The sequence below is a fragment of the Rhinoderma darwinii genome (assembly GCF_050947455.1).
Source record: "Rhinoderma darwinii isolate aRhiDar2 chromosome 3 unlocalized genomic scaffold, aRhiDar2.hap1 SUPER_3_unloc_13, whole genome shotgun sequence".
In the NCBI taxonomy this organism is placed as follows: domain Eukaryota; kingdom Metazoa; phylum Chordata; class Amphibia; order Anura; family Rhinodermatidae; genus Rhinoderma; species Rhinoderma darwinii.
Genome location: NW_027461738.1, coordinates 235,661 through 259,663, shown reverse-complemented (window position 1 = coordinate 259,663; position 24,003 = coordinate 235,661). Strand labels below are relative to the sequence as shown.

The 24,003-nt window shown below is 42.8% G+C and overlaps 21 non-coding genes across 21 annotated transcripts; all 21 read left to right on the top strand.

The window, feature by feature from the left end:
- Positions 1-713: 713 nt before the first annotated feature.
- On the top strand, positions 714-785 carry TRNAD-GUC (transfer RNA aspartic acid (anticodon GUC)). The gene has a single exon. It is a non-coding gene; the product is annotated as a tRNA-Asp (tRNA).
- Positions 786-1,867: 1,082 nt separating this feature from the next.
- On the top strand, positions 1,868-1,939 carry TRNAD-GUC (transfer RNA aspartic acid (anticodon GUC)). The gene has a single exon. It is a non-coding gene; the product is annotated as a tRNA-Asp (tRNA).
- A 1,082-nt stretch (positions 1,940-3,021) lies between these two features.
- On the top strand, positions 3,022-3,093 carry TRNAD-GUC (transfer RNA aspartic acid (anticodon GUC)). Its single transcript has one exon. It is a non-coding gene; the product is annotated as a tRNA-Asp (tRNA).
- A 1,082-nt stretch (positions 3,094-4,175) lies between these two features.
- Positions 4,176-4,247, top strand: TRNAD-GUC (transfer RNA aspartic acid (anticodon GUC)). The gene has a single exon. It is a non-coding gene; the product is annotated as a tRNA-Asp (tRNA).
- A 1,082-nt stretch (positions 4,248-5,329) lies between these two features.
- On the top strand, positions 5,330-5,401 carry TRNAD-GUC (transfer RNA aspartic acid (anticodon GUC)). The gene has a single exon. It is a non-coding gene; the product is annotated as a tRNA-Asp (tRNA).
- Positions 5,402-6,483: 1,082 nt separating this feature from the next.
- On the top strand, positions 6,484-6,555 carry TRNAD-GUC (transfer RNA aspartic acid (anticodon GUC)). The gene has a single exon. It is a non-coding gene; the product is annotated as a tRNA-Asp (tRNA).
- Positions 6,556-7,637: 1,082 nt separating this feature from the next.
- On the top strand, positions 7,638-7,709 carry TRNAD-GUC (transfer RNA aspartic acid (anticodon GUC)). Its single transcript has one exon. It is a non-coding gene; the product is annotated as a tRNA-Asp (tRNA).
- Positions 7,710-8,791: 1,082 nt separating this feature from the next.
- On the top strand, positions 8,792-8,863 carry TRNAD-GUC (transfer RNA aspartic acid (anticodon GUC)). The gene has a single exon. It is a non-coding gene; the product is annotated as a tRNA-Asp (tRNA).
- Positions 8,864-9,945: 1,082 nt separating this feature from the next.
- On the top strand, positions 9,946-10,017 carry TRNAD-GUC (transfer RNA aspartic acid (anticodon GUC)). Its single transcript has one exon. It is a non-coding gene; the product is annotated as a tRNA-Asp (tRNA).
- A 1,082-nt stretch (positions 10,018-11,099) lies between these two features.
- TRNAD-GUC (transfer RNA aspartic acid (anticodon GUC)) lies at positions 11,100-11,171 on the top strand. The gene has a single exon. It is a non-coding gene; the product is annotated as a tRNA-Asp (tRNA).
- Positions 11,172-12,253: 1,082 nt separating this feature from the next.
- On the top strand, positions 12,254-12,325 carry TRNAD-GUC (transfer RNA aspartic acid (anticodon GUC)). Its single transcript has one exon. It is a non-coding gene; the product is annotated as a tRNA-Asp (tRNA).
- A 1,082-nt stretch (positions 12,326-13,407) lies between these two features.
- On the top strand, positions 13,408-13,479 carry TRNAD-GUC (transfer RNA aspartic acid (anticodon GUC)). The gene has a single exon. It is a non-coding gene; the product is annotated as a tRNA-Asp (tRNA).
- Positions 13,480-13,863: 384 nt separating this feature from the next.
- On the top strand, positions 13,864-13,935 carry TRNAD-GUC (transfer RNA aspartic acid (anticodon GUC)). Its single transcript has one exon. It is a non-coding gene; the product is annotated as a tRNA-Asp (tRNA).
- A 1,082-nt stretch (positions 13,936-15,017) lies between these two features.
- Positions 15,018-15,089, top strand: TRNAD-GUC (transfer RNA aspartic acid (anticodon GUC)). Its single transcript has one exon. It is a non-coding gene; the product is annotated as a tRNA-Asp (tRNA).
- Positions 15,090-16,171: 1,082 nt separating this feature from the next.
- TRNAD-GUC (transfer RNA aspartic acid (anticodon GUC)) lies at positions 16,172-16,243 on the top strand. Its single transcript has one exon. It is a non-coding gene; the product is annotated as a tRNA-Asp (tRNA).
- A 1,082-nt stretch (positions 16,244-17,325) lies between these two features.
- Positions 17,326-17,397, top strand: TRNAD-GUC (transfer RNA aspartic acid (anticodon GUC)). Its single transcript has one exon. It is a non-coding gene; the product is annotated as a tRNA-Asp (tRNA).
- A 1,082-nt stretch (positions 17,398-18,479) lies between these two features.
- On the top strand, positions 18,480-18,551 carry TRNAD-GUC (transfer RNA aspartic acid (anticodon GUC)). Its single transcript has one exon. It is a non-coding gene; the product is annotated as a tRNA-Asp (tRNA).
- Positions 18,552-19,633: 1,082 nt separating this feature from the next.
- Positions 19,634-19,705, top strand: TRNAD-GUC (transfer RNA aspartic acid (anticodon GUC)). Its single transcript has one exon. It is a non-coding gene; the product is annotated as a tRNA-Asp (tRNA).
- A 1,082-nt stretch (positions 19,706-20,787) lies between these two features.
- TRNAD-GUC (transfer RNA aspartic acid (anticodon GUC)) lies at positions 20,788-20,859 on the top strand. The gene has a single exon. It is a non-coding gene; the product is annotated as a tRNA-Asp (tRNA).
- Positions 20,860-21,941: 1,082 nt separating this feature from the next.
- Positions 21,942-22,013, top strand: TRNAD-GUC (transfer RNA aspartic acid (anticodon GUC)). The gene has a single exon. It is a non-coding gene; the product is annotated as a tRNA-Asp (tRNA).
- A 1,082-nt stretch (positions 22,014-23,095) lies between these two features.
- Positions 23,096-23,167, top strand: TRNAD-GUC (transfer RNA aspartic acid (anticodon GUC)). Its single transcript has one exon. It is a non-coding gene; the product is annotated as a tRNA-Asp (tRNA).
- The last annotated feature ends 836 nt before the right edge of the window (positions 23,168-24,003 follow it).

The following is a 24,003-nucleotide window of genomic DNA, read 5'->3' as shown; positions in this document are numbered from 1 at the left end:
AGGACAGAGTCAGAGGCTGGGAGGAAGCCCCACCTCAGGAGAATCGCTGCTGTTACCTCCCAGTTGTCTTATAAATTCTCATTTACATATTTAGAAAAAAGCTCATAACTTTTGAAATAATAAACGTTTTGGGACACAATTTTCACTAGTATTATCAGTGTGACAGCGCCTATCAAATTAGCTAGGAGATAGGGAAGTACAAGTGACAGAGCCTATTTAAATAGGACGAAATTGCAGTACCAGGATTATTATCTGTCTTACAAGCAGATACATTTAGAAAAATGCTAATTTTCTCTACAATTTTCTCTACGATTCGGATTGTATCGACCACATTTTACCACTTACATAAAGTACAATGTGTCACAAGAAAACAATCTCAGAATGCTTGGATAAATAAAAGAATTCCAAAGTTATTACCACATAAAGAGAAGACAATATGTCATTGCCATATTTATTCATTTTCCTATCATAGGGGGGCACACTAATCTGTATTAGAGTTGTTGAATGGTCTCAGTGGTGTCAGATTAATAGTGAATAACGAGCACAGGGATGTGGGGGCATAGCATAGTTACCAAAACAAAGACCACTCTCGGCATCGGACACGCCATACAGACCCATTCCACATATATGCCATTTACACAATGCACTCAGGCCACACATGCGCCGCCGCTAGGCCTGCTCCACGCAACTCACACAGCCGTGGTATCAGCAGGTCCTCGTTAGTATAGTGGAGAGTATCCCCGCCTGTCACGTGGGAGACCGGGGTTCGATTCCCCGACGGGGAGAATTGTCACTTTTAGACACATCAATAACCAGAATTATAAAACAAGACTCTTTCTTTTCACTTTGGGCGGTGTAATGTTTTCTGTATGACGCTGTCCAATCAGCTTCTGCACCCTTCCCTGTCCAGCAACACAGTGTGATCTTATAGTATACAGCTTTCATTCCCAATTCTGTATTCAACTGGCTATATCTCAGGCTCTGTCACAGCTAGAACTGTGATTCTACTGTCATATGAAAGATTGGAATCTCCCCTTTCATATGCCACCAGAACCGCGGTTCTAGGTCGTCCACAGCCCGAGATATGGCTGTTTGAATGGATCCCCCTTCCCTCTAGACTGTCTCCTAATGCTGTGAAACAGCATCCTGCTGATAGGACAGAGTCAGAGGCTGGGAGGAAGCCCCACCTCAGGAGAATCGCTGCTGTTACCTCCCAGTTGTCTTATAAATTCTCATTTACATATTTAGAAAAAAGCTCATAACTTTTGAAATAATAAACGTTTTGGGACACAATTTTCACTAGTATTATCAGTGTGACAGCGCCTATCAAATTAGCTAGGAGATAGGGAAGTACAAGTGACAGAGCCTATTTAAATAGGACGAAATTGCAGTACCAGGATTATTATCTGTCTTACAAGCAGATACATTTAGAAAAATGCTAATTTTCTCTACAATTTTCTCTACGATTCGGATTGTATCGACCACATTTTACCACTTACATAAAGTACAATGTGTCACAAGAAAACAATCTCAGAATGCTTGGATAAATAAAAGAATTCCAAAGTTATTACCACATAAAGAGAAGACAATATGTCATTGCCATATTTATTCATTTTCCTATCATAGGGGGGCACACTAATCTGTATTAGAGTTGTTGAATGGTCTCAGTGGTGTCAGATTAATAGTGAATAACGAGCACAGGGATGTGGGGGCATAGCATAGTTACCAAAACAAAGACCACTCTCGGCATCGGACACGCCATACAGACCCATTCCACATATATGCCATTTACACAATGCACTCAGGCCACACATGCGCCGCCGCTAGGCCTGCTCCACGCAACTCACACAGCCGTGGTATCAGCAGGTCCTCGTTAGTATAGTGGAGAGTATCCCCGCCTGTCACGTGGGAGACCGGGGTTCGATTCCCCGACGGGGAGAATTGTCACTTTTAGACACATCAATAACCAGAATTATAAAACAAGACTCTTTCTTTTCACTTTGGGCGGTGTAATGTTTTCTGTATGACGCTGTCCAATCAGCTTCTGCACCCTTCCCTGTCCAGCAACACAGTGTGATCTTATAGTATACAGCTTTCATTCCCAATTCTGTATTCAACTGGCTATATCTCAGGCTCTGTCACAGCTAGAACTGTGATTCTACTGTCATATGAAAGATTGGAATCTCCCCTTTCATATGCCACCAGAACCGCGGTTCTAGGTCGTCCACAGCCCGAGATATGGCTGTTTGAATGGATCCCCCTTCCCTCTAGACTGTCTCCTAATGCTGTGAAACAGCATCCTGCTGATAGGACAGAGTCAGAGGCTGGGAGGAAGCCCCACCTCAGGAGAATCGCTGCTGTTACCTCCCAGTTGTCTTATAAATTCTCATTTACATATTTAGAAAATAGCTCATAACTTTTGAAATAATAAACGTTTTGGGACACAATTTTCACTAGTATTATCAGTGTGACAGCGCCTATCAAATTAGCTAGGAGATAGGGAAGTACAAGTGACAGAGCCTATTTAAATAGGACGAAATTGCAGTACCAGGATTATTATCTGTCTTACAAGCAGATACATTTAGAAAAATGCTAATTTTCTCTACAATTTTCTCTACGATTCGGATTGTATCGACCACATTTTACCACTTACATAAAGTACAATGTGTCACAAGAAAACAATCTCAGAATGCTTGGATAAATAAAAGAATTCCAAAGTTATTACCACATAAAGAGAAGACAATATGTCATTGCCATATTTATTCATTTTCCTATCATAGGGGGGCACACTAATCTGTATTAGAGTTGTTGAATGGTCTCAGTGGTGTCAGATTAATAGTGAATAACGAGCACAGGGATGTGGGGGCATAGCATAGTTACCAAAACAAAGACCACTCTCGGCATCGGACACGCCATACAGACCCATTCCACATATATGCCATTTACACAATGCACTCAGGCCACACATGCGCCGCCGCTAGGCCTGCTCCACGCAACTCACACAGCCGTGGTATCAGCAGGTCCTCGTTAGTATAGTGGAGAGTATCCCCGCCTGTCACGCGGGAGACCGGGGTTCGATTCCCCGACGGGGAGAATTGTCACTTTTAGACACATCAATAACCAGAATTATAAAACAAGACTCTTTCTTTTCACTTTGGGCGGTGTAATGTTTTCTGTATGACGCTGTCCAATCAGCTTCTGCACCCTTCCCTGTCCAGCAACACAGTGTGATCTTATAGTATACAGCTTTCATTCCCAATTCTGTATTCAACTGGCTATATCTCAGGCTCTGTCACAGCTACAACTGTGATTCTACTGTCATATGAAAGATTGGAATCTCCCCTTTCATATGCCACCAGAACCGCGGTTCTAGGTCGTCCACAGCCCGAGATATGGCTGTTTGAATGGATCCCCCTTCCCTCTAGACTGTCTCCTAATGCTGTGAAACAGCATCCTGCTGATAGGACAGAGTCAGAGGCTGGGAGGAAGCCCCACCTCAGGAGAATCGCTGCTGTTACCTCCCAGTTGTCTTATAAATTCTCATTTACATATTTAGAAAAAAGCTCATAACTTTTGAAATAATAAACGTTTTGGGACACAATTTTCACTAGTATTATCAGTGTGACAGCGCCTATCAAATTAGCTAGGAGATAGGGAAGTACAAGTGACAGAGCCTATTTAAATAGGACGAAATTGCAGTACCAGGATTATTATCTGTCTTACAAGCAGATACATTTAGAAAAATGCTAATTTTCTCTACAATTTTCTCTACGATTCGGATTGTATCGACCACATTTTACCACTTACATAAAGTACAATGTGTCACAAGAAAACAATCTCAGAATGCTTGGATAAATAAAAGAATTCCAAAGTTATTACCACATAAAGAGAAGACAATATGTCATTGCCATATTTATTCATTTTCCTATCATAGGGGGGCACACTAATCTGTATTAGAGTTGTTGAATGGTCTCAGTGGTGTCAGATTAATAGTGAATAACGAGCACAGGGATGTGGGGGCATAGCATAGTTACCAAAACAAAGACCACTCTCGGCATCGGACACGCCATACAGACCCATTCCACATATATGCCATTTACACAATGCACTCAGGCCACACATGCGCCGCCGCTAGGCCTGCTCCACGCAACTCACACAGCCGTGGTATCAGCAGGTCCTCGTTAGTATAGTGGAGAGTATCCCCGCCTGTCACGCGGGAGACCGGGGTTCGATTCCCCGACGGGGAGAATTGTCACTTTTAGACACATCAATAACCAGAATTATAAAACAAGACTCTTTCTTTTCACTTTGGGCGGTGTAATGTTTTCTGTATGACGCTGTCCAATCAGCTTCTGCACCCTTCCCTGTCCAGCAACACAGTGTGATCTTATAGTATACAGCTTTCATTCCCAATTCTGTATTCAACTGGCTATATCTCAGGCTCTGTCACAGCTACAACTGTGATTCTACTGTCATATGAAAGATTGGAATCTCCCCTTTCATATGCCACCAGAACCGCGGTTCTAGGTCGTCCACAGCCCGAGATATGGCTGTTTGAATGGATCCCCCTTCCCTCTAGACTGTCTCCTAATGCTGTGAAACAGCATCCTGCTGATAGGACAGAGTCAGAGGCTGGGAGGAAGCCCCACCTCAGGAGAATCGCTGCTGTTACCTCCCAGTTGTCTTATAAATTCTCATTTACATATTTAGAAAAAAGCTCATAACTTTTGAAATAATAAACGTTTTGGGACACAATTTTCACTAGTATTATCAGTGTGACAGCGCCTATCAAATTAGCTAGGAGATAGGGAAGTACAAGTGACAGAGCCTATTTAAATAGGACGAAATTGCAGTACCAGGATTATTATCTGTCTTACAAGCAGATACATTTAGAAAAATGCTAATTTTCTCTACAATTTTCTCTACGATTCGGATTGTATCGACCACATTTTACCACTTACATAAAGTACAATGTGTCACAAGAAAACAATCTCAGAATGCTTGGATAAATAAAAGAATTCCAAAGTTATTACCACATAAAGAGAAGACAATATGTCATTGCCATATTTATTCATTTTCCTATCATAGGGGGGCACACTAATCTGTATTAGAGTTGTTGAATGGTCTCAGTGGTGTCAGATTAATAGTGAATAACGAGCACAGGGATGTGGGGGCATAGCATAGTTACCAAAACAAAGACCACTCTCGGCATCGGACACGCCATACAGACCCATTCCACATATATGCCATTTACACAATGCACTCAGGCCACACATGCGCCGCCGCTAGGCCTGCTCCACGCAACTCACACAGCCGTGGTATCAGCAGGTCCTCGTTAGTATAGTGGAGAGTATCCCCGCCTGTCACGCGGGAGACCGGGGTTCGATTCCCCGACGGGGAGAATTGTCACTTTTAGACACATCAATAACCAGAATTATAAAACAAGACTCTTTCTTTTGACTTTGGGCGGTGTAATGTTTTCTGTATGACGCTGTCCAATCAGCTTCTGCACCCTTCCCTGTCCAGCAACACAGTGTGATCTTATAGTATACAGCTTTCATTCCCAATTCTGTATTCAACTGGCTATATCTCAGGCTCTGTCACAGCTAGAACTGTGATTCTACTGTCATATGAAAGATTGGAATCTCCCCTTTCATATGCCACCAGAACCGCGGTTCTAGGTCGTCCACAGCCCGAGATATGGCTGTTTGAATGGATCCCCCTTCCCTCTAGACTGTCTCCTAATGCTGTGAAACAGCATCCTGCTGATAGGACAGAGTCAGAGGCTGGGAGGAAGCCCCACCTCAGGAGAATCGCTGCTGTTACCTCCCAGTTGTCTTATAAATTCTCATTTACATATTTAGAAAAAAGCTCATAACTTTTGAAATAATAAAGGTTTTGGGACACAATTTTCACTAGTATTATCAGTGTGACAGCGCCTATCAAATTAGCTAGGAGATAGGGAAGTACAAGTGACAGAGCCTCTTTAAATAGGACGAAATTGCAGTACCAGGATTATTATCTGTCTTACAAGCAGATACATTTAGAAAAATGCTAATTTTCTCTACAATTTTCTCTACGATTCGGATTGTATCGACCACATTTTACCACTTACATAAAGTACAATGTGTCACAAGAAAACAATCTCAGAATGCTTGGATAAATAAAAGAATTCCAAAGTTATTACCACATAAAGAGAAGACAATATGTCATTGCCATATTTATTCATTTTCCTATCATAGGGGGGCACACTAATCTGTATTAGAGTTGTTGAATGGTCTCAGTGGTGTCAGATTAATAGTGAATAACGAGCACAGGGATGTGGGGGCATAGCATAGTTACCAAAACAAAGACCACTCTCGGCATCGGACACGCCATACAGACCCATTCCACATATATGCCATTTACACAATGCACTCAGGCCACACATGCGCCGCCGCTAGGCCTGCTCCACGCAACTCACACAGCCGTGGTATCAGCAGGTCCTCGTTAGTATAGTGGAGAGTATCCCCGCCTGTCACGCGGGAGACCGGGGTTCGATTCCCCGACGGGGAGAATTGTCACTTTTAGACACATCAATAACCAGAATTATAAAACAAGACTCTTTCTTTTCACTTTGGGCGGTGTAATGTTTTCTGTATGACGCTGTCCAATCAGCTTCTGCACCCTTCCCTGTCCAGCAACACAGTGTGATCTTATAGTATACAGCTTTCATTCCCAATTCTGTATTCAACTGGCTATATCTCAGGCTCTGTCACAGCTAGAACTGTGATTCTACTGTCATATGAAAGATTGGAATCTCCCCTTTCATATGCCACCAGAACCGCGGTTCTAGGTCGTCCACAGCCCGAGATATGGCTGTTTGAATGGATCCCCCTTCCCTCTAGACTGTCTCCTAATGCTGTGAAACAGCATCCTGCTGATAGGACAGAGTCAGAGGCTGGGAGGAAGCCCCACCTCAGGAGAATCGCTGCTGTTACCTCCCAGTTGTCTTATAAATTCTCATTTACATATTTAGAAAAAAGCTCATAACTTTTGAAATAATAAACGTTTTGGGACACAATTTTCACTAGTATTATCAGTGTGACAGCGCCTATCAAATTAGCTAGGAGATAGGGAAGTACAAGTGACAGAGCCTCTTTAAATAGGACGAAATTGCAGTACCAGGATTATTATCTGTCTTACAAGCAGATACATTTAGAAAAATGCTAATTTTCTCTACAATTTTCTCTACGATTCGGATTGTATCGACCACATTTTACCACTTACATAAAGTACAATGTGTCACAAGAAAACAATCTCAGAATGCTTGGATAAATAAAAGAATTCCAAAGTTATTACCACATAAAGAGAAGACAATATGTCATTGCCATATTTATTCATTTTCCTATCATAGGGGGGCACACTAATCTGTATTAGAGTTGTTGAATGGTCTCAGTGGTGTCAGATTAATAGTGAATAACGAGCACAGGGATGTGGGGGCATAGCATAGTTACCAAAACAAAGACCACTCTCGGCATCGGACACGCCATACAGACCCATTCCACATATATGCCATTTACACAATGCACTCAGGCCACACATGCGCCGCCGCTAGGCCTGCTCCACGCAACTCACACAGCCGTGGTATCAGCAGGTCCTCGTTAGTATAGTGGAGAGTATCCCCGCCTGTCACGCGGGAGACCGGGGTTCGATTCCCCGACGGGGAGAATTGTCACTTTTAGACACATCAATAACCAGAATTATAAAACAAGACTCTTTCTTTTCACTTTGGGCGGTGTAATGTTTTCTGTATGACGCTGTCCAATCAGCTTCTGCACCCTTCCCTGTCCAGCAACACAGTGTGATCTTATAGTATACAGCTTTCATTCCCAATTCTGTATTCAACTGGCTATATCTCAGGCTCTGTCACAGCTAGAACTGTGATTCTACTGTCATATGAAAGATTGGAATCTCCCCTTTCATATGCCACCAGAACCGCGGTTCTAGGTCGTCCACAGCCCGAGATATGGCTGTTTGAATGGATCCCCCTTCCCTCTAGACTGTCTCCTAATGCTGTGAAACAGCATCCTGCTGATAGGACAGAGTCAGAGGCTGGGAGGAAGACCCACCTCAGGAGAATCGCTGCTGTTACCTCCCAGTTGTCTTATAAATTCTCATTTACATATTTAGAAAAAAGCTCATAACTTTTGAAATAATAAACGTTTTGGGACACAATTTTCACTAGTATTATCAGTGTGACAGCGCCTATCAAATTAGCTAGGAGATAGGGAAGTACAAGTGACAGAGCCTCTTTAAATAGGACGAAATTGCAGTACCAGGATTATTATCTGTCTTACAAGCAGATACATTTAGAAAAATGCTAATTTTCTCTACAATTTTCTCTACGATTCGGATTGTATCGACCACATTTTACCACTTACATAAAGTACAATGTGTCACAAGAAAACAATCTCAGAATGCTTGGATAAATAAAAGAATTCCAAAGTTATTACCACATAAAGAGAAGACAATATGTCATTGCCATATTTATTCATTTTCCTATCATAGGGGGGCACACTAATCTGTATTAGAGTTGTTGAATGGTCTCAGTGGTGTCAGATTAATAGTGAATAACGAGCACAGGGATGTGGGGGCATAGCATAGTTACCAAAACAAAGACCACTCTCGGCATCGGACACGCCATACAGACCCATTCCACATATATGCCATTTACACAATGCACTCAGGCCACACATGCGCCGCCGCTAGGCCTGCTCCACGCAACTCACACAGCCGTGGTATCAGCAGGTCCTCGTTAGTATAGTGGAGAGTATCCCCGCCTGTCACGCGGGAGACCGGGGTTCGATTCCCCGACGGGGAGAATTGTCACTTTTAGACACATCAATAACCAGAATTATAAAACAAGACTCTTTCTTTTCACTTTGGGCGGTGTAATGTTTTCTGTATGACGCTGTCCAATCAGCTTCTGCACCCTTCCCTGTCCAGCAACACAGTGTGATCTTATAGTATACAGCTTTCATTCCCAATTCTGTATTCAACTGGCTATATCTCAGGCTCTGTCACAGCTAGAACTGTGATTCTACTGTCATATGAAAGATTGGAATCTCCCCTTTCATATGCCACCAGAACCGCGGTTCTAGGTCGTCCACAGCCCGAGATATGGCTGTTTGAATGGATCCCCCTTCCCTCTAGACTGTCTCCTAATGCTGTGAAACAGCATCCTGCTGATAGGACAGAGTCAGAGGCTGGGAGGAAGACCCACCTCAGGAGAATCGCTGCTGTTACCTCCCAGTTGTCTTATAAATTCTCATTTACATATTTAGAAAAAAGCTCATAACTTTTGAAATAATAAACGTTTTGGGACACAATTTTCACTAGTATTATCAGTGTGACAGCGCCTATCAAATTAGCTAGGAGATAGGGAAGTACAAGTGACAGAGCCTCTTTAAATAGGACGAAATTGCAGTACCAGGATTATTATCTGTCTTACAAGCAGATACATTTAGAAAAATGCTAATTTTCTCTACAATTTTCTCTACGATTCGGATTGTATCGACCACATTTTACCACTTACATAAAGTACAATGTGTCACAAGAAAACAATCTCAGAATGCTTGGATAAATAAAAGAATTCCAAAGTTATTACCACATAAAGAGAAGACAATATGTCATTGCCATATTTATTCATTTTCCTATCATAGGGGGGCACACTAATCTGTATTAGAGTTGTTGAATGGTCTCAGTGGTGTCAGATTAATAGTGAATAACGAGCACAGGGATGTGGGGGCATAGCATAGTTACCAAAACAAAGACCACTCTCGGCATCGGACACGCCATACAGACCCATTCCACATATATGCCATTTACACAATGCACTCAGGCCACACATGCGCCGCCGCTAGGCCTGCTCCACGCAACTCACACAGCCGTGGTATCAGCAGGTCCTCGTTAGTATAGTGGAGAGTATCCCCGCCTGTCACGCGGGAGACCGGGGTTCGATTCCCCGACGGGGAGAATTGTCACTTTTAGACACATCAATAACCAGAATTATAAAACAAGACTCTTTCTTTTCACTTTGGGCGGTGTAATGTTTTCTGTATGACGCTGTCCAATCAGCTTCTGCACCCTTCCCTGTCCAGCAACACAGTGTGATCTTATAGTATACAGCTTTCATTCCCAATTCTGTATTCAACTGGCTATATCTCAGGCTTTGTCACAGCTAGAACTGTGATTCTACTGTCATATGAAAGATTGGAATCTCCCCTTTCATATGCCACCAGAACCGCAGTTCTAGGTCGTCCACAGCCCGAGATATGGCTGTTTGAATGGATCCCCCTTCCCTCTAGACTGTCTCCTAATGCTGTGAAACAGCATCCTGCTGATAGGACAGAGTCAGAGGCTGGGAGGAAGCCCCACCTCAGGAGAATCGCTGCTGTTACCTCCCAGTTGTCTTATAAATCCTCATTTACATATTTAGAAAAAAGCTCATAACTTTTGAAATAATAAACGTTTTGGGACACAATTTTCACTAGTATTATCAGTGTGACAGCGCCTATCAAATTAGCTAGGAGATAGGGAAGTACAAGTGACAGAGCCTATTTAAATAGGACGAAATTGCAGTACCAGGATTATTATCTGTCTTACAAGCAGATACATTTAGAAAAATGCTAATTTTCTCTACAATTTTCTCTACGATTCGGATTGTATCGACCACATTTTACCACTTACATAAAGTACAATGTGTCACAAGAAAACAATCTCAGAATGCTTGGATAAATAAAAGAATTCCAAAGTTATTACCACATAAAGAGAAGACAATATGTCATTGCCATATTTATTCATTTTCCTATCATAGGGGGGCACACTAATCTGTATTAGAGTTGTTGAATGGTCTCAGTGGTGTCAGATTAATAGTGAATAACGAGCACAGGGATGTGGGGGCATAGCATAGTTACCAAAACAAAGACCACTCTCGGCATCGGACACGCCATACAGACCCATTCCACATATATGCCATTTACACAATGCACTCAGGCCACACATGCGCCGCCGCTAGGCCTGCTCCACGCAACTCACACAGCCGTGGTATCAGCAGGTCCTCGTTAGTATAGTGGAGAGTATCCCCGCCTGTCACGCGGGAGACCGGGGTTCGATTCCCCGACGGGGAGAATAGTCACTTTTAGACACATCAATAACCAGAATTATAAAACAAGACTCTTTCTTTTCACTTTGGGCGGTGTAATGTTTTCTGTATGACGCTGTCCAATCAGCTTCTGCACCCTTCCCTGTCCAGCAACACAGTGTGATCTTATAGTATACAGCTTTCATTCCCAATTCTGTATTCAACTGGCTATATCTCAGGCTCTGTCACAGCTAGAACTGTGATTCTACTGTCATATGAAAGATTGGAATCTCCGCTTTCATATGCCACCAGAACCGTGGTTCTAGGTCGTCCACAGCCCGAGATATGGCTGTTTGAATGGATCCCCCTTCCCTCTAGACTGTCTCCTAATGCTGTGAAACAGCATCCTGCTGATAGGACAGAGTCAGAGGCTGGGAGGAAGCCCCACCTCAGGAGAATCGCTGCTGTTACCTCCCAGTTGTCTTATAAATTCTCATTTACATATTTAGAAAAAAGCTCATAACTTTTGAAATAATAAACGTTTTGGGACACAATTTTCACTAGTATTATCAGTGTGACAGCGCCTATCAAATTAGCTAGGAGATAGGGAAGTACAAGTGACAGAGCCTATTTAAATAGGACGAAATTGCAGTACCAGGATTATTATCTGTCTTACAAGCAGATACATTTAGAAAAATGCTAATTTTCTCTACAATTTTCTCTACGATTCGGATTGTATCGACCACATTTTACCACTTACATAAAGTACAATGTGTCACAAGAAAACAATCTCAGAATGCTTGGATAAATAAAAGAATTCCAAAGTTATTACCACATAAAGAGAAGACAATATGTCATTGCCATATTTATTCATTTTCCTATCATAGGGGGGCACACTAATCTGTATTAGAGTTGTTGAATGGTCTCAGTGGTGTCAGATTAATAGTGAATAACGAGCACAGGGATGTGGGGGCATAGCATAGTTACCAAAACAAAGACCACTCTCGGCATCGGACACGCCATACAGACCCATTCCACATATATGCCATTTACACAATGCACTCAGGCCACACATGCGCCGCCGCTAGGCCTGCTCCACGCAACTCACACAGCCGTGGTATCAGCAGGTCCTCGTTAGTATAGTGGAGAGTATCCCGGCCTGTCACGCGGGAGACCGGGGTTCGATTCCCCGACGGGGAGAATTGTCACTTTTAGACACATCAATAACCAGAATTATAAAACAAGACTCTTTCTTTTCACTTTGGGCGGTGTAATGTTTTCTGTATGACGCTGTCCAATCAGCTTCTGCACCCTTCCCTGTCCAGCAACACAGTGTGATCTTATAGTATACAGCTTTCATTCCCAATTCTGTATTCAACTGGCTATATCTCAGGCTTTGTCACAGCTAGAACTGTGATTCTACTGTCATATGAAAGATTGGAATCTCCCCTTTCATATGCCACCAGAACCGCAGTTCTAGGTCGTCCACAGCCCGAGATATGGCTGTTTGAATGGATCCCCCTTCCCTCTAGACTGTCTCCTAATGCTGTGAAACAGCATCCTGCTGATAGGACAGAGTCAGAGGCTGGGAGGAAGCCCCACCTCAGGAGAATCGCTGCTGTTACCTCCCAGTTGTCTTATAAATCCTCATTTACATATTTAGAAAAAAGCTCATAACTTTTGAAATAATAAACGTTTTGGGACACAATTTTCACTAGTATTATCAGTGTGACAGCGCCTATCAAATTAGCTAGGAGATAGGGAAGTACAAGTGACAGAGCCTATTTAAATAGGACGAAATTGCAGTACCAGGATTATTATCTGTCTTACAAGCAGATACATTTAGAAAAATGCTAATTTTCTCTACAATTTTCTCTACGATTCGGATTGTATCGACCACATTTTACCACTTACATAAAGTACAATGTGTCACAAGAAAACAATCTCAGAATGCTTGGATAAATAAAAGAATTCCAAAGTTATTACCACATAAAGAGAAGACAATATGTCATTGCCATATTTATTCATTTTCCTATCATAGGGGGGCACACTAATCTGTATTAGAGTTGTTGAATGGTCTCAGTGGTGTCAGATTAATAGTGAATAACGAGCACAGGGATGTGGGGGCATAGCATAGTTACCAAAACAAAGACCACTCTCGGCATCGGACACGCCATACAGACCCATTCCACATATATGCCATTTACACAATGCACTCAGGCCACACATGCGCCGCCGCTAGGCCTGCTCCACGCAACTCACACAGCCGTGGTATCAGCAGGTCCTCGTTAGTATAGTGGAGAGTATCCCCGCCTGTCACGCGGGAGACCGGGGTTCGATTCCCCGACGGGGAGAATTGTCACTTTTAGACACATCAATAACCAGAATTATAAAACAAGACTCTTTCTTTTCACTTTGGGCGGTGTAATGTTTTCTGTATGACGCTGTCCAATCAGCTTCTGCACCCTTCCCTGTCCAGCACCCTTTCCTATCATAGGGGGGCACACTAATCTGTATTAGAGTTGTTGAATGGTCTCAGTGGTGTCAGATTAATAGTGAATAACGAGCACAGGGATGTGGGGGCATAGCATAGTTACCAAAACAAAGACCACTCTCGGCATCGGACACGCCATACAGACCCATTCCACATATATGCAATTTACACAATGCACTCAGGCCACACATGCGCCGCCGCTAGGCCTGCTCCACGCAACTCACACAGCCGTGGTATCAGCAGGTCCTCGTTAGTATAGTGGAGAGTATCCCCGCCTGTCACGCGGGAGACCGGGGTTCGATTCCCCGACGGGGAGAATTGTCACTTTTAGACACATCAATAACCAGAATTATAAAACAAGACTCTTTCTTTTCACTTTGGGCGGTGTAATGTTTTCTGTATGACGCTGTCCAATCAGCTTCTGCACCCTTCCCTGTCCAGCAACACAGTGTGATCTTATAGTATACAGCTTTCATTCCCAATTCTGTATTCAACTGGCTATATCTCAGGCTCTGTCACAGCTAGAACTGTGATTCTACTGTCATATGAAAGATTGGAATCTCCCCTTTCATATGCCACCAGAACCGCGGTTCTAGGTCGTCCACAGCCCGAGATATGGCTGTTTGAATGGATCCCCCTTCCCTCTAGACTGTCTCCTAATGCTGTGAAACAGCATCCTGCTGATAGGACAGAGTCAGAGGCTGGGAGGAAGCCCCACCTCAGGAGAATCGCTGCTGTTACCTCCCAGTTGTCTTATAAATCCTCATTTACATATTTAGAAAAAAGCTCATAACTTTTGAAATAATAAACGTTTTGGGACACAATTTTCACTAGTATTATCAGTGTGACAGCGCCTATCAAATTAGCTAGGAGATAGGGAAGTACAAGTGACAGAGCCTCTTTAAATAGGACGAAATTGCAGTACCAGGATTATTATCTGTCTTACAAGCAGATACATTTAGAAAAATGCTAATTTTCTCTACAATTTTCTCTACGATTCGGATTGTATCGACCACATTTTACCACTTACATAAAGTACAATGTGTCACAAGAAAACAATCTCAGAATGCTTGGATAAATAAAAGAATTCCAAAGTTATTACCACATAAAGAGAAGACAATATGTCATTGCCATATTTATTCATTTTCCTATCATAGGGGGGCACACTAATCTGTATTAGAGTTGTTGAATGGTCTCAGTGGTGTCAGATTAATAGTGAATAACGAGCACAGGGATGTGGGGGCATAGCATAGTTACCAAAACAAAGACCACTCTCGGCATCGGACACGCCATACAGACCCATTCCACATATATGCAATTTACACAATGCACTCAGGCCACACATGCGCCGCCGCTAGGCCTGCTCCACGCAACTCACACAGCCGTGGTATCAGCAGGTCCTCGTTAGTATAGTGGAGAGTATCCCCGCCTGTCACGCGGGAGACCGGGGTTCGATTCCCCGACGGGGAGAATTGTCACTTTTAGACACATCAATAACCAGAATTATAAAACAAGACTCTTTCTTTTCACTTTGGGCGGTGTAATGTTTTCTGTATGACGCTGTCCAATCAGCTTCTGCACCCTTCCCTGTCCAGCAACACAGTGTGATCTTATAGTATACAGCTTTCATTCCCAATTCTGTATTCAACTGGCTATATCTCAGGCTCTGTCACAGCTAGAACTGTGATTCTACTGTCATATGAAAGATTGGAATCTCCCCTTTCATATGCCACCAGAACCGCGGTTCTAGGTCGTCCACAGCCCGAGATATGGCTGTTTGAATGGATCCCCCTTCCCTCTAGACTGTCTCCTAATGCTGTGAAACAGCATCCTGCTGATAGGACAGAGTCAGAGGCTGGGAGGAAGCCCCACCTCAGGAGAATCGCTGCTGTTACCTCCCAGTTGTCTTATAAATCCTCATTTACATATTTAGAAAAAAGCTCATAACTTTTGAAATAATAAACGTTTTGGGACACAATTTTCACTAGTATTATCAGTGTGACAGCGCCTATCAAATTAGCTAGGAGATAGGGAAGTACAAGTGACAGAGCCTCTTTAAATAGGACGAAATTGCAGTACCAGGATTATTATCTGTCTTACAAGCAGATACATTTAGAAAAATGCTAATTTTCTCTACAATTTTCTCTACGATTCGGATTGTATCGACCACATTTTACCACTTACATAAAGTACAATGTGTCACAAGAAAACAATCTCAGAATGCTTGGATAAATAAAAGAATTCCAAAGTTATTACCACATAAAGAGAAGACAATATGTCATTGCCATATTTAATCATTTTCCTATCATAGGGGGGCACACTAATCTGTATTAGAGTTGTTGAATGGTCTCAGTGGTGTCAGATTAATAGTGAATAACGAGCACAGGGATGTGGGGGCATAGCATAGTTACCAAAACAAAGACCACTCTCGGCATCGGACACGCCATACAGACCCATTCCACATATATGCAATTTACACAATGCACTCAGGCCACACATGCGCCGCCGCTAGGCCTGCTCCACGCAACTCACACAGCCGTGGTATCAGCAGGTCCTCGTTAGTATAGTGGAGAGTATCCCCGCCTGTCACGCGGGAGACCGGGGTTCGATTCCCCGACGGGGAGAATTGTCACTTTTAGACACATCAATAACCAGAATTATAAAACAAGACTCTTTCTTTTCACTTTGGGCGGTGTAATGTTTTCTGTATGACGCTGTCCAATCAGCTTCTGCACCCTTCCCTGTCCAGCAACACAGTGTGATCTTATAGTATACAGCTTTCATTCCCAATTCTGTATTCAACTGGCTATATCTCAGGCTCTGTCACAGCTAGAACTGTGATTCTACTGTCATATGAAAGATTGGAATCTCCCCTTTCATATGCCACCAGAACCGCGGTTCTAGGTCGTCCACAGCCTGAGATATGGCTGTTTGAATGGATCCCCCTTCCCTCTAGACTGTCTCCTAATGCTGTGAAACAGCATCCTGCTGATAGGACAGAGTCAGAGGCTGGGAGGAAGCCCCACCTCAGGAGAATCGCTGCTGTTACCTCCCAGTTGTCTTATAAATCCTCATTTACATATTTAGAAAAAAGCTCATAACTTTTGAAATAATAAACGTTTTGGGACACAATTTTCACTAGTATTATCAGTGTGACAGCGCCTATCAAATTAGCTAGGAGATAGGGAAGTACAAGTGACAGAGCCTCTTTAAATAGGACGAAATTGCAGTACCAGGATTATTATCTGTCTTACAAGCAGATACATTTAGAAAAATGCTAATTTTCTCTACAATTTTCTCTACGATTCGGATTGTATCGACCACATTTTACCACTTACATAAAGTACAATGTGTCACAAGAAAACAATCTCAGAATGCTTGGATAAATAAAAGAATTCCAAAGTTATTACCACATAAAGAGAAGACAATATGTCATTGCCATATTTAATCATTTTCCTATCATAGGGGGGCACACTAATCTGTATTAGAGTTGTTGAATGGTCTCAGTGGTGTCAGATTAATAGTGAATAACGAGCACAGGGATGTGGGGGCATAGCATAGTTACCAAAACAAAGACCACTCTCGGCATCGGACACGCCATACAGACCCATTCCACATATATGCAATTTACACAATGCACTCAGGCCACACATGCGCCGCCGCTAGGCCTGCTCCACGCAACTCACACAGCTGTGGTATCAGCAGGTCCTCGTTAGTATAGTGGAGAGTATCCCCGCCTGTCACGCGGGAGACCGGGGTTCGATTCCCCGACGGGGAGAATTGTCACTTTTAGACACATCAATAACCAGAATTATAAAACAAGACTCTTTCTTTTCACTTTGGGCGGTGTAATGTTTTCTGTATGACGCTGTCCAATCAGCTTCTGCACCCTTCCCTGTCCAGCAACACAGTGTGATCTTATAGTATACAGCTTTCATTCCCAATTCTGTATTCAACTGGCTATATCTCAGGCTCTGTCACAGCTAGAACTGTGATTCTACTGTCATATGAAAGATTGGAATCTCCCCTTTCATATGCCACCAGAACCGCGGTTCTAGGTCGTCCACAGCCCGAGATATGGCTGTTTGAATGGATCCCCCTTCCCTCTAGACTGTCTCCTAATGCTGTGAAACAGCATCCTGCTGATAGGACAGAGTCAGAGGCTGGGAGGAAGCCCCACCTCAGGAGAATCGCTGCTGTTACCTCCCAGTTGTCTTATAAATCCTCATTTACATATTTAGAAAAAAGCTCATAACTTTTGAAATAATAAACGTTTTGGGACACAATTTTCACTAGTATTATCAGTGTGACAGCGCCTATCAAATTAGCTAGGAGATAGGGAAGTACAAGTGACAGAGCCTCTTTAAATAGGACGAAATTGCAGTACCAGGATTATTATCTGTCTTACAAGCAGATACATTTAGAAAAATGCTAATTTTCTCTACAATTTTCTCTACGATTCGGATTGTATCGACCACATTTTACCACTTACATAAAGTACAATGTGTCACAAGAAAACAATCTCAGAATGCTTGGATAAATAAAAGAATTCCAAAGTTATTACCACATAAAGAGAAGACAATATGTCATTGCCATATTTAATCATTTTCCTATCATAGGGGGGCACACTAATCTGTATTAGAGTTGTTGAATGGTCTCAGTGGTGTCAGATTAATAGTGAATAACGAGCACAGGGATGTGGGGGCATAGCATAGTTACCAAAACAAAGACCACTCTCGGCATCGGACACGCCATACAGACCCATTCCACATATATGCAATTTACACAATGCACTCAGGCCATACATGCGCCGCCGCTAGGCCTGCTCCACGCAACTCACACAGCCGTGGTATCAGCAGGTCCTCGTTAGTATAGTGGAGAGTATCCCCGCCTGTCACGCGGGAGACCGGGGTTCGATTCCCCGACGGGGAGAATTGTCACTTTTAGACACATCAATAACCAGAATTATAAAACAAGACTCTTTCTTTTCACTTTGGGCGGTGTAATGTTTTCTGTATGACGCTGTCCAATCAGCTTCTGCACCCTTCCCTGTCCAGCAACACAGTGTGATCTTATAGTATACAGCTTTCATTCCCAATTCTGTATTCAACTGGCTATATCTCAGGCTCTGTCACAGCTAGAACTGTGATTCTACTGTCATATGAAAGATTGGAATCTCCCCTTTCATATGCCACCAGAACCGCGGTTCTAGGTCGTCCACAGCCCGAGATATGGTTGTTTGAATGGATCCCCCTTCCCTCTAGACTGTCTCCTAATGCTGTGAAACAGCATCCTGCTGATAGGACAGAGTCAGAGGCTGGGAGGAAGCCCCACCTCAGGAGAATCGCTGCTGTTACCTCCCAGTTGTCTTATAAATCCTCATTTACATATTTAGAAAAAAGCTCATAACTTTTGAAATAATAAACGTTTTGGGACACAATTTTCACTAGTATTATCAGTGTGACAGCGCCTATCAAATTAGCTAGGAGATAGGGAAGTACAAGTGACAGAGCCTCTTTAAATAGGACGAAATTGCAGTACCAGGATTATTATCTGTCTTACAAGCAGATACATTTAGAAAAATGCTAATTTTCTCTACAATTTTCTCTACGATTCGGATTGTATCGACCACATTTTACCACTTACATAAAGTACAATGTGTCACAAGAAAACAATCTCAGAATGCTTGGATAAATAAAAGAATTCCAAAGTTATTACCACATAAAGAGAAGACAATATGTCATTGCCATATTTATTCATTTTCCTATCATAGGGGGGCACACTAATCTGTATTAGCGTTGTTGAATGGTCTCAGTGGTGTCAGATTAATAGTGAATAACGAGCACAGGGATGTGGGGGCATAGCATAGTTACCAAAACAAAGACCACTCTCGGCATCGGACACGCCATACAGACCCATTCCACATATATGCAATTTACACAATGCACTCAGGCCACACATGTGCCGCCGCTAGGCCTGCTCCACGCAACTCACACAGCCGTAGTATCAGCAGGTCCTCGTTAGTATAGTGGAGAGTATCCCCGCCTGTCACGCGGGAGACCGGGGTTCGATTCCCCGACGGGGAGAATTGTCACTTTTAGACACATCAATAACCAGAATTATAAAACAAGACTCTTTCTTTTCACTTTGGGCGGTGTAATGTTTTCTGTATGACGCTGTCCAATCAGCTTCTGCACCCTTCCCTGTCCAGCAACACAGTGTGATCTTATAGTATACAGCTTTCATTCCCAATTCTGTATTCAACTGGCTATATCTCAGGCTCTGTCACAGCTAGAACTGTGATTCTACTGTCATATGAAAGATTGGAATCTCCCCTTTCATATGCCACCAGAACCGCGGTTCTAGGTCGTCCACAGCCTGAGATATGGCTGTTTGAATGGATCCCCCTTCCCTCTAGACTGTCTCCTAATGCTGTGAAACAGCATCCTGCTGATAGGACAGAGTCAGAGGCTGGGAGGAAGCCCCACCTCAGGAGAATCGCTGCTGTTACCTCCCAGTTGTCTTATAAATCCTCATTTACATATTTAGAAAAAAGCTCATAACTTTTGAAATAATAAACGTTTTGGGACACAATTTTCACTAGTATTATCAGTGTGACAGCGCCTATCAAATTAGCTAGGAGATAGGGAAGTACAAGTGACAGAGCCTCTTTAAATAGGACGAAATTGCAGTACCAGGATTATTATCTGTCTTACAAGCAGATACATTTAGAAAAATGCTAATTTTCTCTACAATTTTCTCTACGATTCGGATTGTATCGACCACATTTTACCACTTACATAAAGTACAATGTGTCACAAGAAAACAATCTCAGAATGCTTGGATAAATAAAAGAATTCCAAAGTTATTACCACATAAAGAGAAGACAATATGTCATTGCCATATTTAATCATTTTCCTATCATAGGGGGGCACACTAATCTGTATTAGAGTTGTTGAATGGTCTCAGTGGTGTCAGATTAATAGTGAATAACGAGCACAGGGATGTGGGGGCATAGCATAGTTACCAAAACAAAGACCACTCTCGGCATCGGACACGCCATACAGACCCATTCCACATATATGCAATTTACACAATGCACTCAGGCCACACATGCGCCGCCGCTAGGCCTGCTCCACGCAACTCACACAGCCGTGGTATCAGCAGGTCCTCGTTAGTATAGTGGAGAGTATCCCCGCCTGTCACGCGGGAGACCGGGGTTCGATTCCCCGACGGGGAGAATTGTCACTTTTAGACACATCAATAACCAGAATTATAAAACAAGACTCTTTCTTTTCACTTTGGGCGGTGTAATGTTTTCTGTATGACGCTGTCCAATCAGCTTCTGCACCCTTCCCTGTCCAGCAACACAGTGTGATCTTATAGTATACAGCTTTCATTCCCAATTCTGTATTCAACTGGCTATATCTCAGGCTCTGTCACAGCTAGAACTGTGATTCTACTGTCATATGAAAGATTGGAATCTCCCCTTTCATATGCCACCAGAACCGCGGTTCTAGGTCGTCCACAGCCCGAGATATGGCTGTTTGAATGGATCCCCCTTCCCTCTAGACTGTCTCCTAATGCTGTGAAACAGCATCCTGCTGATAGGACAGAGTCAGAGGCTGGGAGGAAGCCCCACCTCAGGAGAATCGCTGCTGTTACCTCCCAGTTGTCTTATAAATCCTCATTTACATATTTAGAAAAAAGCTCATAACTTTTGAAATAATAAACGTTTTGGGACACAATTTTCACTAGTATTATCAGTGTGACAGCGCCTATCAAATTAGCTAGGAGATAGGGAAGTACAAGTGACAGAGCCTCTTTAAATAGGACGAAATTGCAGTACCAGGATTATTATCTGTCTTACAAGCAGATACATTTAGAAAAATGCTAATTTTCTCTACAATTTTCTCTACGATTCGGATTGTATCGACCACATTTTACCACTTACATAAAGTACAATGTGTCACAAGAAAACAATCTCAGAATGCTTGGATAAATAAAAGAATTCCAAAGTTATTACCACATAAAGAGAAGACAATATGTCATTGCCATATTTAATCATTTTCCTATCATAGGGGGGCACACTAATCTGTATTAGAGTTGTTGAATGGTCTCAGTGGTGTCAGATTAATAGTGAATAACGAGCACAGGGATGTGGGGGCATAGCATAGTTACCAAAACAAAGACCACTCTCGGCATCGGACACGCCATACAGACCCATTCCACATATATGCAATTTACACAATGCACTCAGGCCATACATGCGCCGCCGCTAGGCCTGCTCCACGCAACTCACACAGCCGTGGTATCAGCAGGTCCTCGTTAGTATAGTGGAGAGTATCCCCGCCTGTCACGCGGGAGACCGGGGTTCGATTCCCCGACGGGGAGAATTGTCACTTTTAGACACATCAATAACCAGAATTATAAAACAAGACTCTTTCTTTTCACTTTGGGCGGTGTAATGTTTTCTGTATGACGCTGTCCAATCAGCTTCTGCACCCTTCCCTGTCCAGCAACACAGTGTGATCTTATAGTATACAGCTTTCATTCCCAATTCTGTATTCAACTGGCTATATCTCAGGCTCTGTCACAGCTAGAACTGTGATTCTACTGTCATATGAAAGATTGGAATCTCCCCTTTCATATGCCACCAGAACCGCGGTTCTAGGTCGTCCACAGCCCGAGATATGGTTGTTTGAATGGATCCCCCTTCCCTCTAGACTGTCTCCTAATGCTGTGAAACAGCATCCTGCTGATAGGACAGAGTCAGAGGCTGGGAGGAAGCCCCACCTCAGGAGAATCGCTGCTGTTACCTCCCAGTTGTCTTATAAATCCTCATTTACATATTTAGAAAAAAGCTCATAACTTTTGAAATAATAAACGTTTTGGGACACAATTTTCACTAGTATTATCAGTGTGACAGCGCCTATCAAATTAGCTAGGAGATAGGGAAGTACAAGTGACAGAGCCTCTTTAAATAGGACGAAATTGCAGTACCAGGATTATTATCTGTCTTACAAGCAGATACATTTAGAAAAATGCTAATTTTCTCTACAATTTTCTCTACGATTCGGATTGTATCGACCACATTTTACCACTTACATAAAGTACAATGTGTCACAAGAAAACAATCTCAGAATGCTTGGATAAATAAAAGAATTCCAAAGTTATTACCACATAAAGAGAAGACAATATGTCATTGCCATATTTATTCATTTTCCTATCATAGGGGGGCACACTAATCTGTATTAGCGTTGTTGAATGGTCTCAGTGGTGTCAGATTAATAGTGAATAACGAGCACAGGGATGTGGGGGCATAGCATAGTTACCAAAACAAAGACCACTCTCGGCATCGGACACGCCATACAGACCCATTCCACATATATGCAATTTACACAATGCACTCAGGCCACACATGTGCCGCCGCTAGGCCTGCTCCACGCAACTCACACAGCCGTGGTATCAGCAGGTCCTCGTTAGTATAGTGGAGAGTATCCCCGCCTGTCACGCGGGAGACCGGGGTTCGATTCCCCGACGGGGAGAATTGTCACTTTTAGACACATCAATAACCAGAATTATAAAACAAGACTCTTTCTTTTCACTTTGGGCGGTGTAATGTTTTCTGTATGACGCTGTCCAATCAGCTTCTGCACCCTTCCCTGTCCAGCAACACAGTGTGATCTTATAGTATACAGATTTCATTCCCAATTCTGTATTCAACTGGCTATATCTCAGGCTCTGTCACAGCTACAACTGTGATTCTACTGTCATATGAAAGATTGGAATCTCCCCTTTCATATGCCACCAGAACCGCGGTTCTAGGTCGTCCACAGCCCGAGATATGGCTGTTTGAATGGATCCCCCTTCCCTCTAGACTGTCTCCTAATGCTGTGAAACAGCATCCTGCTGATAGGACAGAGTCAGAGGCTGGGAGGAAGCCCCACCTCAGGAGAATCGCTGCTGTTACCTCCCAGTTGTCTTATAAATCCTCATTTACATATTTAGAAAAAAGCTCATAACTTTTGAAATAATAAACGTTTTGGGACACAATTTTCACTAGTATTATCAGTGTGACAGCGCCTATCAAATTAGCTAGGAGATAGGGAAGTACAAGTGACAGAGCCTCTTTAAATAGGACGAAATTGCAGTACCAGGATTATTATCTGTCTTACAAGCAGATACATTTAGAAAAATGCTAATTTTCTCTACAATTTTCTCTACGATTCGGATTGTATCGACCACATTTTACCACTTACATAAAGTACAATGTGTCACAAGAAAACAATCTCAGAATGCTTGGATAAATAAAAGAATTCCAAAGTTATTACCACATAAAGAGAAGACAATATGTCATTGCCATATTTATTCATTTTCCTAT